Below are 12,591 nucleotides of genomic sequence, written 5' to 3'. Positions count from 1 at the left end.
GGAAATAGGGGTTTATCTCATCTTACAATTTCAGATTATAGTCTGTCATTGCGGAGCAGTCAAGGCAGGAATTTCAAAGAACTGGTCTTATCACATCACAGAAGAGTGAAATGGACATATGCATACTGCTTAGTTATTCTGCTCACAGTTCAGGGATACATGTCAAAGGAATGGTGGTAGCAAAGCATGATGGGTATTCTCGTGTGGATAGACTCTGACATGTTATCTACTAAAGATAATCATCACATAGGTTCTCTAAGCTTAACTCAAAGCTTGCTGGTACAGCTGACTCATATTTTCATATGCTCTGGATACAAGGACTTGCGACTTTTGTATCAGACACTCAACCTGCTAAGACCGTCCTTAGCCCCGACTTTGACAACACAAAAACAAATGGACAGAGCTTTGTACTGCAAAGTTGGTGAAAAAGGTTTTTGAATATGACTTAAGTGAAAGATGGCATCGTTGTGCTTCTATTATTGAGAAGTAATATAAAACATTAACAGATTTGGCTGGCAGAAAAGCTTTCTGGATCATTTCCTCAGGTAACCCTGTTGCAGTACTTATGACCCATCCAAGAAAAAAGCTGGACCTACACCTTAAAACCAGCATGGCAAGGAAAACATGTACTTCCATGTAACAGACAGCACTTTTGGCACACAGTCCATTTATATCATCTGTACTAAAAAAGGACTGAGATAAATATGCAAGCTGTGTACATGGCTTACTCCCTAAGGACATTTTCTGATCTCACCATGAGCCCAGAGACTCTGGGGTGCCTCTTTATACCTCATTGCCCAGCCTATCATTCAGAGTTCTCTTGTCCTCCCAGGCATCTGGCCCCACATGGGTCCATTCACTGCTTTCTTATGTAGACAAGAGCTTAGAGTAGTTTTATGCTGAGGCTCTGCCATCCCAACTCTGCAGGATAAAAGCAAAAACAAGGACACTCTCCAAAGATTCAGTATAACACCATGATTTCTATATTTAGGTGCCAGCAGAAGTTACTCTTCAGAATTTCATCTGCCCTTGGTCAAAGAGAAAATAGTAGTCAGACTAGTGGGAAACAGAAGAGGACTCACACAAAAGCCACAAGGACATCTGAAAGTACCAATAGATGCACCATTTCCTGTTTCCTGCTGTAACTCAATTCTGTTTTGAAAAGCAATGTTCTGCTTTCTGTCTGAATGACAGATTATTATAGTTCCCAGCAATTTGGGAACAAAAAAATCAAACTTAAGGGTGGCATACAGGAGATGGGCATAGAAGTCAAGAGACTTCTAATGTGGCTGGTGGATCAAAGTGAGGCTACAAGCAAACCCTGTCCGTCACATTAAAAAGTCATTACTCTATGGCTCAGGCAGCCCAGCATCTCCTCCTTAATCCTCGGTGGCCTTCCTCTCATTACCCTTCACCGTGGAGGACAGTCACACACTGTGGAAAAGTCTGCATATTTCATTGTGACCCTGCAGTCAGCCCAGTGCATCTCATAATTGCAAAGTTTTACCCCACTGATGCTTAAGAAGAAGCCCATAGTTTATTGGGCAGTGGACATTCAGAGCTCCAGAGCCCTTACTTGTTATTTATACAATGGCAATTCACCAGTGATTTAATGGGATGAATTCTGCTGACATACCTGCGCACCACTCATTTGAGAAGCGTCTTCCCACAATGCTAAAATTGGCAAGGCTTTTGGAAGGCTCACTCAGGTACTAAATCATGCCAAATGAACAAGTCTAACCATATTGGCATTCTCCTAAGGCAATGAGTTCAGAGAAAATCCAAGGTCATGTCAGCGCCTGAAGCAGGAATCAACCCCAAGCCATTCTGGAAGAAGGAAAGAGAAAATTGAAGAAAATATAAGGCCAGCTCTGAAAGTGAGTTCCTGTATATCTGTGCCCATCTGGTGAGTACTCAAACAATTCCTACACTTTCATCCTCAGATTGCAGTTCCCTTCCTAACACATACCTCTGCTTTCTCTATCCAAATTGGAGCATGCAACCAGTTCTTCTACATGTGTTTGCTGGCTCCATTTACTCGACATGGAGACATGGATGCTTTCTTGAAGGGCTTGGCACATTGCCCTTCCCATAGACACAATAGCAAAAAGCAGCTCTGTGTCTCCTGGAAAGGGTCAGTGCTTGGCTCCGGTGCTCTTAACTCCTACAACCATGATCTGCTGCCCTCACTGTTTCCCCTTCATGTTAGCTGTTTAGTCACTTGGACTCTATGTTCAGCAAAAGCTTTGTCACTGCTCTCTACTGATTGTTAAATGGACAGACAGCAAAACAAGGTGCAGTAATCAGGTGCCTTATTTTTATTTTATAATCAAAATAGTTTTTACAGGCTTAGTTACTAGGGTTTTAGGTGGTTTTTAGTGGAGGTATATAACAAGGTTATCAATTTGTATTTTAATGAAAAGGGAGGTCATCAAGTTAAAAGGGAACCAAGAGGAGGATGTGGAGCTTTCAGAGAGAGGAAAAGGAAGTGGAAAATGACGCAATTTTATTATAATCAGAAAAACAAAAAAATTCAAAAATAAGATTAAAGAAGGAAATAAAATGATAGTTTCTCATAATAAAAAAATAACAAATCACAATATTTTATCGATAATTATTTTCGATACTTCACAACAAATTCCAAATGTTTCTATTCATAACTCAAGAGCATTTCTATCAATACTTCACTCATGTAAGAGGTTCTTTTTCCAAATGAATACTTTTCTTCATTGTTTTTTTCCTTCCCTAAAGTTAATTCATCTTATAGTGAACTAAGTTTTCTGTTTTATATATTCACTATAGTGCTGCATGCACATGTCTTGCTATGAATATTTATATTAATATTATATGCACAGTTTCTGGGCAGGTTCTATATTTAGCCTGCAAGAAACCAATGTACCACAACCCACACAGGAGGAAGTAAAAGTGCCCATGTGATGTTTGTTCATGCATGTAAAAGAAATAATGACTCTCCTAATTTAATTTTTGTTGTTGTGACATGCATCATGACTAAAATTGACCAAAAGCATCTCTGGCAATGAAGTAATTAGTGTATTTTAGCTTATATTTTCAGGTCACAGTCCATTACTGATATAAGACAGGATAGGAGTTGAAGCAGAAACCGTGAAGTAGTTCTGCTTATTAATTTGCTCCCAGTTTCATTTTCAGCAATTTTTTATATAGCCTAGGCCCATCTGCCTAGGAATGGTGTCACCCACAGTGGATTGGGCCCTACCATATCAATTGTCAATCAACACATTTTCTCATAAGCATGGCCACAAGCAATTCTTCTGATCAAGTTCTTCCATCTCAATGATTCAGGGTTGTGTCAAGTTAACAATAAAAACTAACAAGCACAAAGTGTGACTTGTGCCTTCAATGTTTATTGTAAATTTGAAAAGTAAGCATGTTTGAATCACAGAGATCTGTCTAAGAACAAGCAATGGATTCAAAACTCTTCTGGTTTTAAGCAAGCCTGTTTTCTAACTAAGGAAATATCTTGGGTACAGAGACACAGAGATATCTTCCATCTCATCCCTTAAGTACACTGAGCATTCTGGGTAGTAGAATGCTGTATTAAAGCTGCTGGATTCACAGGTAAAAACCATAAAGTATTAAGTTAAACTCAAACTACATATAAGCAATGTGAAATGCAAGTGTATCCCATGTGATATTTAGAACACACTTAATAAAAAAATCATTCATGGCCTAGGAATTTTAACTCCACAAGGTATTCAATGTTTACCTGGCAATTCCACTCTTCACTAGAAAGCTGGCTGCAGTGCAAGAAGACACTTTGTACCTGATATAAGTCATGTAGTCCTGAAGGTTCCAGGTTCTTTCTCTCATTTTGAGCTTTGCCTAAATAAATTTTATTTCACATTTGCAACACACACAAAAAAAAAGAAAAAAGAAAGAAAGAGAAGGAAGCATGTTTGTGAATAAACCTGAAACAATATCCAAGAAGAAATAAACAAAATGGGCTGTGATTCATATGTAAGAGATAAAGAAGGGGCAACTATGGACTCTAACAGTGGTCTACTATGCATTTGTAGTGTACTGTGTGTATGCTGGGAAGTCAGGTGAAGCAGTCTTGATAATTGCATCATTTCAATGTACTGTTATTGTGTAAATTTTCTGGAATGCCATAAACTTTTCTATCTTAGTTAAATAGGACACAAATTACAGACTAAAAGAATGATTCAACCTAAGTCTAGCTTAGTGGACCACTGAAATTTACAGGAGTTACTTATAGGAGAATGGATGAATTAGGTAGCTGTGTCACCAAAAGCCCATCCAGCATGAACAATGACTCCTAAAAGCTGCAAGAATACATATATGCACACATAGACCTGAAAACACATTTCAGTCATACATCAGCACACACATTAACAGATTCACAGAAATGCAGATACAAATCCACATATCAGTTTTCTACAACTAGCATTCTGCCTCTATTATACCATAGCTAAAACAACAACAACAACAACAACAACAACAACAACAACAACAACAACAAATCTACTACACTAACCCTTAGAATTGGTAGTAGAGTCATCTTGCCTGTATTTCTTCTTCATCACTTAGGCTTTTATTGCTCCCTCCTTATTTTTTTTTTAATTTCTTATTTAACACAAAAGCAAATATTTCTTAATTCCCAGGTTTTACATAGATCCATTTGAGTTTTTCTTTGTTTTTTTCTTAACAAAAATTAGGTATCAGCAATCAGCCATACAAATGGGAATAGTAGTAGTATGAACTTGCAATAACCATATCTGGAAGGCTAAGTCAGGAGACTAACCTGGGCTAGGTAAGAAAACCTTTTCTCAAAAGGAGAATGAATGAATAAATAAATATGTGAACAAATTTTAATGGGTACATGACAATAGGAGTATTTTTTGTAGAGCCTAGCATTCCAGAACTCTGGAAATGTTTCCTACAGGGAGATGGAGGTACAATAGTAATTATTTGGTTATGTCATTACTCCTTAACATTGACTGGGTAATAAATATGTTTTATACATCATATTAAAATAGATATTCTTAAATTGTGAAAAAGAAAATGTGGGTTAGGGAGAAGAATCAATGGAGAAACCACTTCCCACTCAACAATGAAGATTAGACTTTAGATTCAGAGAATAGAACTTATAAATGATGGGTCTGGCAACAGGATGTAATACCAGCTTTTAGAATCCCGAGAGGTAGATATCTGGCTTGATAGCAGGCATTGGTGAGCTCTCAGATAAACTTAATGATACTGCCTTAATGAATAATGTGAAAAGCAAGTAAGAAAGATTCCGGACACTAATCTCAGGCCTTCATAAGCACATGTGCTTTCATATCTACATGTCAGTTGATGTGTACATATATACACTTAGAAAGGGAGATACATATTAAAAATGTAAATTGTGGCCAAGATTAAGCATTTAAGCCTAATTTCCTGAATCAAATAATCTGTATTTTTGATGCCTTTTCACATAATTTAAATATCAAAACATTATATGAGCTAAACAACTTTCCATATACTCATTTAAATAAAATGGTCACAATGGGGTTTAGTGACAGAACAAGATTATACACCAAGCAATTGAATAAGTAAAACAAATAAAACAAAACAAAAAATTGACTGTGCAAACTACTCTGTTAATTTCACTCAAGTGGCTCCTGTCATTCCTGCAGTAACAGGGCTCTATGATGTATCCAAAATTTACAATTGAAATCCAGCCCCTCATGCACATCATATATTCATTAGTCCCCTTGAAAAATCTTACAGTCTGAGGAACAACTTTCTCCCTGTATGACACCATCCTCTTGGTCTGTCTGTCAAGACTTTTACCATCTTCTGGTGTTCCATCTTCTGACACACACAAATATGCTCTATTCACTTGTAAAGAAGCTCAGAGCAAACTTTAGGCTTCACTTTCAGCAGTTAAGGCCTGTCTTTGCAGGGTCTCCCACCTGAGCTGAAGGATATCTAAATAGCATTGATAACTTTGTTTGAAAACCTTCAGTGGGTGTGTATTGTATTTCTAATGAAATTCACATTTCTTCATGTGTCCTTCTTTGCTGTCTTTCTCTAACCTTCACACTTTCCACAGTTCCATTCTCTAGTGCCTATCAACTTTTCATCTTTGAAGATCTACTGAGACCCCCTGCCATGGTGGATTGTCTCCTCTACAGAAAACTCTTTTTTTCTAAACTTTGTTCTCACTTTATTTAGGTATCTGTTGAAATATCACTTGCTCAAAAGATATTACTTTTAAAAGAAGCACAAAAATGCATGTGATTAAAAATAGTCTCTGCATTCATCATTTTTTAAAAAATATTTTTATTATTTATATTTTGTATATATGAGAGTTTGTCTGCATGTCCGACAGAGACCACAGTAAGGCATCAGTGTCTCAGGACCTGGAAATAGAGATAACTGTAAGCTTCCACGAAGGTGATGAGAACCAAACTAGGTCATCTAAAAGTAGAGCCACTAGTTTTTCTTAACTGCTGAGCTATATTTCCAGTTACTTTCCTTTAAAAATATACACTTTATTATATCATACATTTGTACCATGACTTCCCCTCATTCCCCTATATCATCTGTCCCCCTCTGGCAATATTCATTTCATCCAGTTCCCTTCCAACTTTCATATATTCTTTGTGTAATATTTACTGAGTTAAATTATTCACTTGTATAAGCAGTGGTGTGAGGATAGTCAACTTATTTTAGGGTGTTTAAATTCCATTTGAGCATGGGGTTGTGGTATGGATAGCTTTCTTACTCAGTATGACATCAAAATATGTGTGGTCTTTGCAAGTCTCTTCATGGGCACTGGACGATTGCAACATGCACTGAAGCCAGGAAAGCTAGGAGAACTACCATGTTCTGAAATCCACTAAGATGTTCACTAGCAAGAAAGAAAGCTGTAAGGAGAGAATGCTTTGAGATAGATTTTAGGTAGGTCATTGAAGTAATAGATCTTGGAAGAAGTGTTAAAAATGTTAAAGCTCTGTGTATAGTTGAGAGGCATTTTTTAGTTTAGAAAAACTGGTTACGGAGGAAATAATTTGAAGATAAAAGAAAGAGGAGGTCTTTTTTCATGAAAGGAAATTAAATGTTATTTGTCATCATGTTATTACTAAAATTTGAGAAGCCATGTGTCAGTTAATAAAATGTCTTACACCAAACTTGAACATTTGTGTTCACACCCCAGACCCATGTAAAATCCAGCTTCAATCATGTGCTCCTGTAATCTAGATAAAGCAGAGAACATCTCTGAGGCTTGTTCTTTAGTCTGGAAAGAAGAATCTGTAAGCTTCAGGGTGAGTCTCTGATTAAAAAACATACAATGAAGTGTAATTGAGAAAGATGCCAAATTCTGACCTCCTGATTTCTCATGCACATACATCCATGAAAACATATGGCTAAATTCATTTGTTCACATTCACATGAAAAGGTAGGAAACACCAGAAATCTGGAGAAATGAATTGGAAAACAGAGAAGGCCAAGAATATTCCAGTCAAATAATGTTTGAAAGTTATACTCTCAATGTAAAAATCAGGATCCATTTTAGTCAACTTTGAGAATAATATTGATTTTAGAGAAAATTTAGTTTCATAATACTCAGCCTTTCAGTAACATTCCTACCTCTGTATTGATATTTGCATATATAATTGGTAGTAAGGACCGAGTACCATGGAGAAAACCAAAGAATATATGCTTAGAAATATATGCAACTGCTCTGGCATGATAGCTCAGGATGTAAGGATACATGCTGCCAAGCATGATTACCTGAATTTGATCGCTAGGATCCACATAAAAAAAAGGAGAGAGTCAACTCTGAATGACATCATGTGTTGACCACATACATTTTTTGGTAGGTATGCATGTGTGTGCATACACACTAAATAAATATTTTAAATGAAATATATGCAGACTACTCACTGATATTAGGTTTAAGATTCTTACCGACCATAGTAGGTGAATATTCCCTAGTCTCCTTTTCACAAAGGCAACAATTAGTGATTTCCACATTTGATCATTTAAGATAAAATTGTCATTCAAAACGTCGTGTTCTTTTTCCCTAGTTGTGATTTCTACATTTCAGGCATCATTTTATGCTTTGGAAAGCAGCATGTTAGCAATAAAGAGGAAGGGAGGTGTTATTTAATTTGAGTAAAAATGGTGTAATTTCCAAATTAGTGATGGTTGAATCTGCATTGTGTTAACAACCAGAGAAAGACTAAAGCAATAATTGGACCATTCTCCTCAGGTTGTAAATATAAAACCCTGTTCTGAACCTTGACCTAAGCAGGGCCAAAGAAGTGATTTGAAGCTTTATGGTTTGATTTACTGTCTATGAAATGAGGATAATGAAACATATGACTACATAATTGTTGTCACCATAGTCAAATAAAGTAAGAGTAGTGGTATATGTGGTTTAATGTTAGCACAAGGTGATATTTGAAATGTTGGGGGATGCTTATACTTAATAAAGGCTCTCTTAGTTTCTTTTGCTCTTCTTTCAAAATGTTCTGAAAAAAACAAAGGTAAAAGGGTTTATTTTGACTCACACTGAGTGATTACAAGTCCTTTCTTCTGGAAAGTCACATCAAGTTGATTTAGTTGGTCACATTGCATAGAAAGTTGAGAACCAGAGAGTAATGCATTCCTCTGGTCATCTCAGCATCCCAGCATAGGGAATGTTGTCACCCACATCAAGCATATGTATTGAAAGTTAAACTAATGACATTAGTCACTCACAGGCATATCCAGATGCCTGCCACTCAAGTGATTCTAGGTCTCACTGCATTGACAGTTGGGATTAACAATAAAAAGAATGCACAGTTTTGGGGCTGGGCGTGGTGGCGCACGCCTTTAATCCCAGCACTCAGGAGGCAGAGGCGGGCGGATCGCTGTGAGTTCGAGGCCAGCCTGGTCTACAGAGTGAGTCCAGGGCAGCCAAGGCTACACAGAGAGACCCTGTCTCAAAAAAACCAAAAAAAAAAAAAAAAAAAAAAAAAAAAAAAAAAGAATGCACAGTTTTATTTGAAGTTTCTTTAGAATATAATTTATTTATATGAAGATGATCAACATCAAGTAGTAATAACTGTATAATGTCGCTCGTCACTCTGTTAATGAAATAATTACAGATCCCAACACTGATTTAAAGGGGGTTCTCATAGAGATGTGTGCTTATAAATGGGACATACCCAAGTACTTATGTAGTCAATAACACACAAGTCATGCCAGAACACTTCTCTGTCACAGCACCACAAGTCCTGTCAACAGCTGCACATTTCATTTACCATTTGCCTATTTCATTTTTTAACTCTTCAAATCCTAAGTTGAATTTACCTGCTTTATTTTTCTTTCTTTCCTTCCTTCTTTCTTCCTTTGTCTTCTTTTATTTTTCCTTCTTTTGCTATGAACAGGAAATGATAATTTTTCCAGGTTCTCTTTCTTTAAAGACTAGATACCATTTAAAACCAAGGAAGGTTTCCATACTAAAACCAAACAAACAAATAAACAAGCAAAAACTAAAACAAAAACACCCCAACTATGTTTTTTAAATAATTGCATTGATGCCTACTTGTTTGATACATTTTGAAGTATTTCATCATTACAAACTCATTAAATCAGTTCTTTTCATCAATTAATTTCTGGAGTCATTAGGAACAGTTTTCACATAGCTCCTGACAGTATCAGTGTTTATATAGACACTCATATTTATTTCATAATCCTTACTGTTCTAAATGACATTAATTAAAGGTTTATTTTCTCCATATTTTAAGCTTGCCATTTTCATATCATCATGTTGTTCTAGATCCCATCCTATTCTGTACCACAAAACATGACATTGGTCATCCAGATCTAGTTTTCCACTCTACTCATTTACTATTTGGAGCCCTTTAGCATATTTATATCTCCCTGGCTCTATCTGTACAATGGGAATTAGATAGTGGACTTTAGAACTGTTATAAAAATCATAAATGAACTGACACATTAAGTAATTATTTCACAAATGTTACCACTTGATTATGGTTGGAAGGAACACAGTGCTTAGTCATTTGTATTGGCTATGCTTCCTTTCCTAATTGATGTTTACTCTGATCTTAATGCTTTATTTATAATCAGTAATGCTTTTAGTATAGCATCATGAATTGTTTTTGCAGGTGATCCTCATCAACCTTTTGGAAAACTGACAAGATTTAATGCAGACACTCTAAGGAAACATCTAAATTTACAAAATCAAATACAGCATTTTAGTCACAAATTTCTAAAGGCCTGTGTTCTCTAGTTATACAGTCTGTCAATCATGATGGGTATTTATAAGTCCTTAGGAACTAAAAAAAAAAGTGAGAAATGTAAAGCTTAGCAGAGGGTCTGTCTTTGCAGCAGCAATGCTAATTGCAATCATTATTATGTCAATGGCCTACCATTTATATCTAATTACCCTGTTTCAAATTTACATTATGTCTATAATTAGGTGTGTGTCAAATTAACATTCTTGTAAGTTTTATTTGATTATACCACTACTCTTCTCATCTACATGCTCAAAATTTATAGTTTGTTGCTTCTGTGTAGTGGTCAATTGATCTTAACCCTCACAGACCCAAAATTACTGATTCAACAAATGCCAGGCAGCACAGAACTAGATTAACAACATTTACTCTCACAGTTGTTGTTGAAGATAGAGAGGTAGGGCACTCAATAAAGCCCCTGTTGAGTAAGCACAGGACTTAAGTTTAGATCCCAGCACCAAGTAAAACAATGGTTCAGGAAAGAGAGAGAAATAAAACTGCAGGAGCCTAGTTAAGATAGAGACTGATTAAAGAAACCGGCATTGATATTTGTCTTCCAAATAAATGCATACACATGCTCATGGCCACTATTACCTACACACACACACACACACACACACACACACACACACACACACACACATTTTCAGTAAAGATTATTTTGGTCCTCATTTATGTTTAGTTAAGTCCTTGTCTTTGAAAGCTGACATCACAGAATGCCACCTGTGAGCTGTGGAAGAAAACACAGAGTCACTTTTACGAACCCTTTTTTTTTCAGAGGAAGAAAAGTAGAACTCAGTATGGATAAATAATTTCAGCAGTGGCAAAACAGTTGGTCTTGGAGAAAATTGGCAGGAAATTTCAATTGATCTTTTCACTGAATAAGGTCAGTGGATAGATAACTATGATCTGGAGGTAAAATTTTACCTGCTACCTAATTTTGCAATTAGAGTTTGACTGGGCTGGTCTTGCACTTATACATTTACATACTGTTCAGTTTACTGATCTAACAGAAGAGTTGAGTAACTGTGACAGAAACCATATGGCCTGAAAAGCCAAACATGTTCACTGTATGTCTTTTTGCAGAAAATTTTCCGACCACTGCTTAAGAAAACTAAAATCTTCTCAGCTTCAACAACAAACTGAGATAGCTGAAAACCTTTTGCTGTCAAGTAAATAAAATCAACCATCATCAAACTACTCTGTATATATCCCTTTAACAGACAAATATATATATGAAGAACTCATAATTCCTTTTATAGTTCATAAGGAATCTGATATTCACATACCTAGCATGCTAGAGCTAAAAATTGCTCCTCATGTTTACCTTTACAATGAGGGACATCTCATGTGTTTTCCACAGAATGAAACTTTGTTAAGAGGAATTATACGTAGCTATCTGACAGCTATGAAAATAAAAATCTATGTCTGCAACATGTATTTTACTATTAATAAAATTAAACACATGGAAAATAGTCTTTCAACATAAGAAATAATTCTCTTAAATGTAAAAATATTAAGCATGTCAACATTATTGCCACAAATATGCAAATAATAGAATTCTACCTTATGTACACTATCATCTTGTTCTATCCTATATATATGGATACTGCTCTCAAAGAAGACAGGAAGTAGTAAAAACTAGATAAAGCCAAAGCAGTTAATATAAAGAGGAAAGAAGACATCTCACCTTGTGTAATATAAATGAAATAGCATGCCCCAGAATCTTCAAGCCAGTAGCTCAGTCGAAGCTGAGAGTCCATGTTCTTTCATTTTCTGTCCATGGCCATCTTCTCCACATCTCCCTTCTCAAATCTTCCCAAAATGATGTTATGACAATGATTAATAGTTGATAATGAGCTGTTTATTCCCACCAAATTCTTTTAAAAATGCAAAACTTTGGTGGAGATTTATTCCAACTACTTGCCATTTTTAAGTTACTGGACCCATTACCTTAAAAAGGAAAATGGGCAAGTCTTAATACCATTCTGATACATTCTAGTAGGCTCTAACACAGTTGGATCAACAACCATGGCTAAAATTCCTAAACTATGAGCAAAAATAAAACTTACAACTTCATAAATTGACCTACCAGATAGGTACAGTGAAGACACCTTCTCTCCTCTAGAAGGAATTGTAATATTAAATTTTACCTATTGTGTAACAAAAGAAAAAACCTAAATATCCAAAAAAGGATATATTTAAGTACTAGCAGATAGACACTTAAAAGAAAAAGCAGTGGGGTTATTAGGAAAAGAATATGACATCATCCAAGATTTGTGCCCCAAGTGTCCAA

The 12,591-nt window shown here is 35.9% G+C and overlaps 1 long non-coding RNA gene across 1 annotated transcript; it reads right to left on the bottom strand.

Moving 5' to 3' along the window:
* Positions 1 to 1,642: 1,642 nt before the first annotated feature.
* LOC311593627 lies at positions 1,643 to 12,233 on the bottom strand. Its single transcript, XR_014777788.1, has 3 exons — positions 11,986 to 12,233; positions 9,349 to 9,415; positions 1,643 to 1,827 (listed from the first exon to the last, which is right to left on the bottom strand). It is a non-coding gene; the product is annotated as an uncharacterized lncRNA (long non-coding RNA).
* Positions 12,234 to 12,591: the final 358 nt, after the last annotated feature.

The sequence above is a fragment of the Acomys minous genome, assembly GCF_964271855.1.
Source record: "Acomys minous genome assembly, chromosome: 1".
In the NCBI taxonomy this organism is placed as follows: Eukaryota; Metazoa; Chordata; class Mammalia; order Rodentia; family Muridae; genus Acomys; species Acomys minous.
This window is presented reverse-complemented; position numbering and strand designations above follow the sequence as displayed.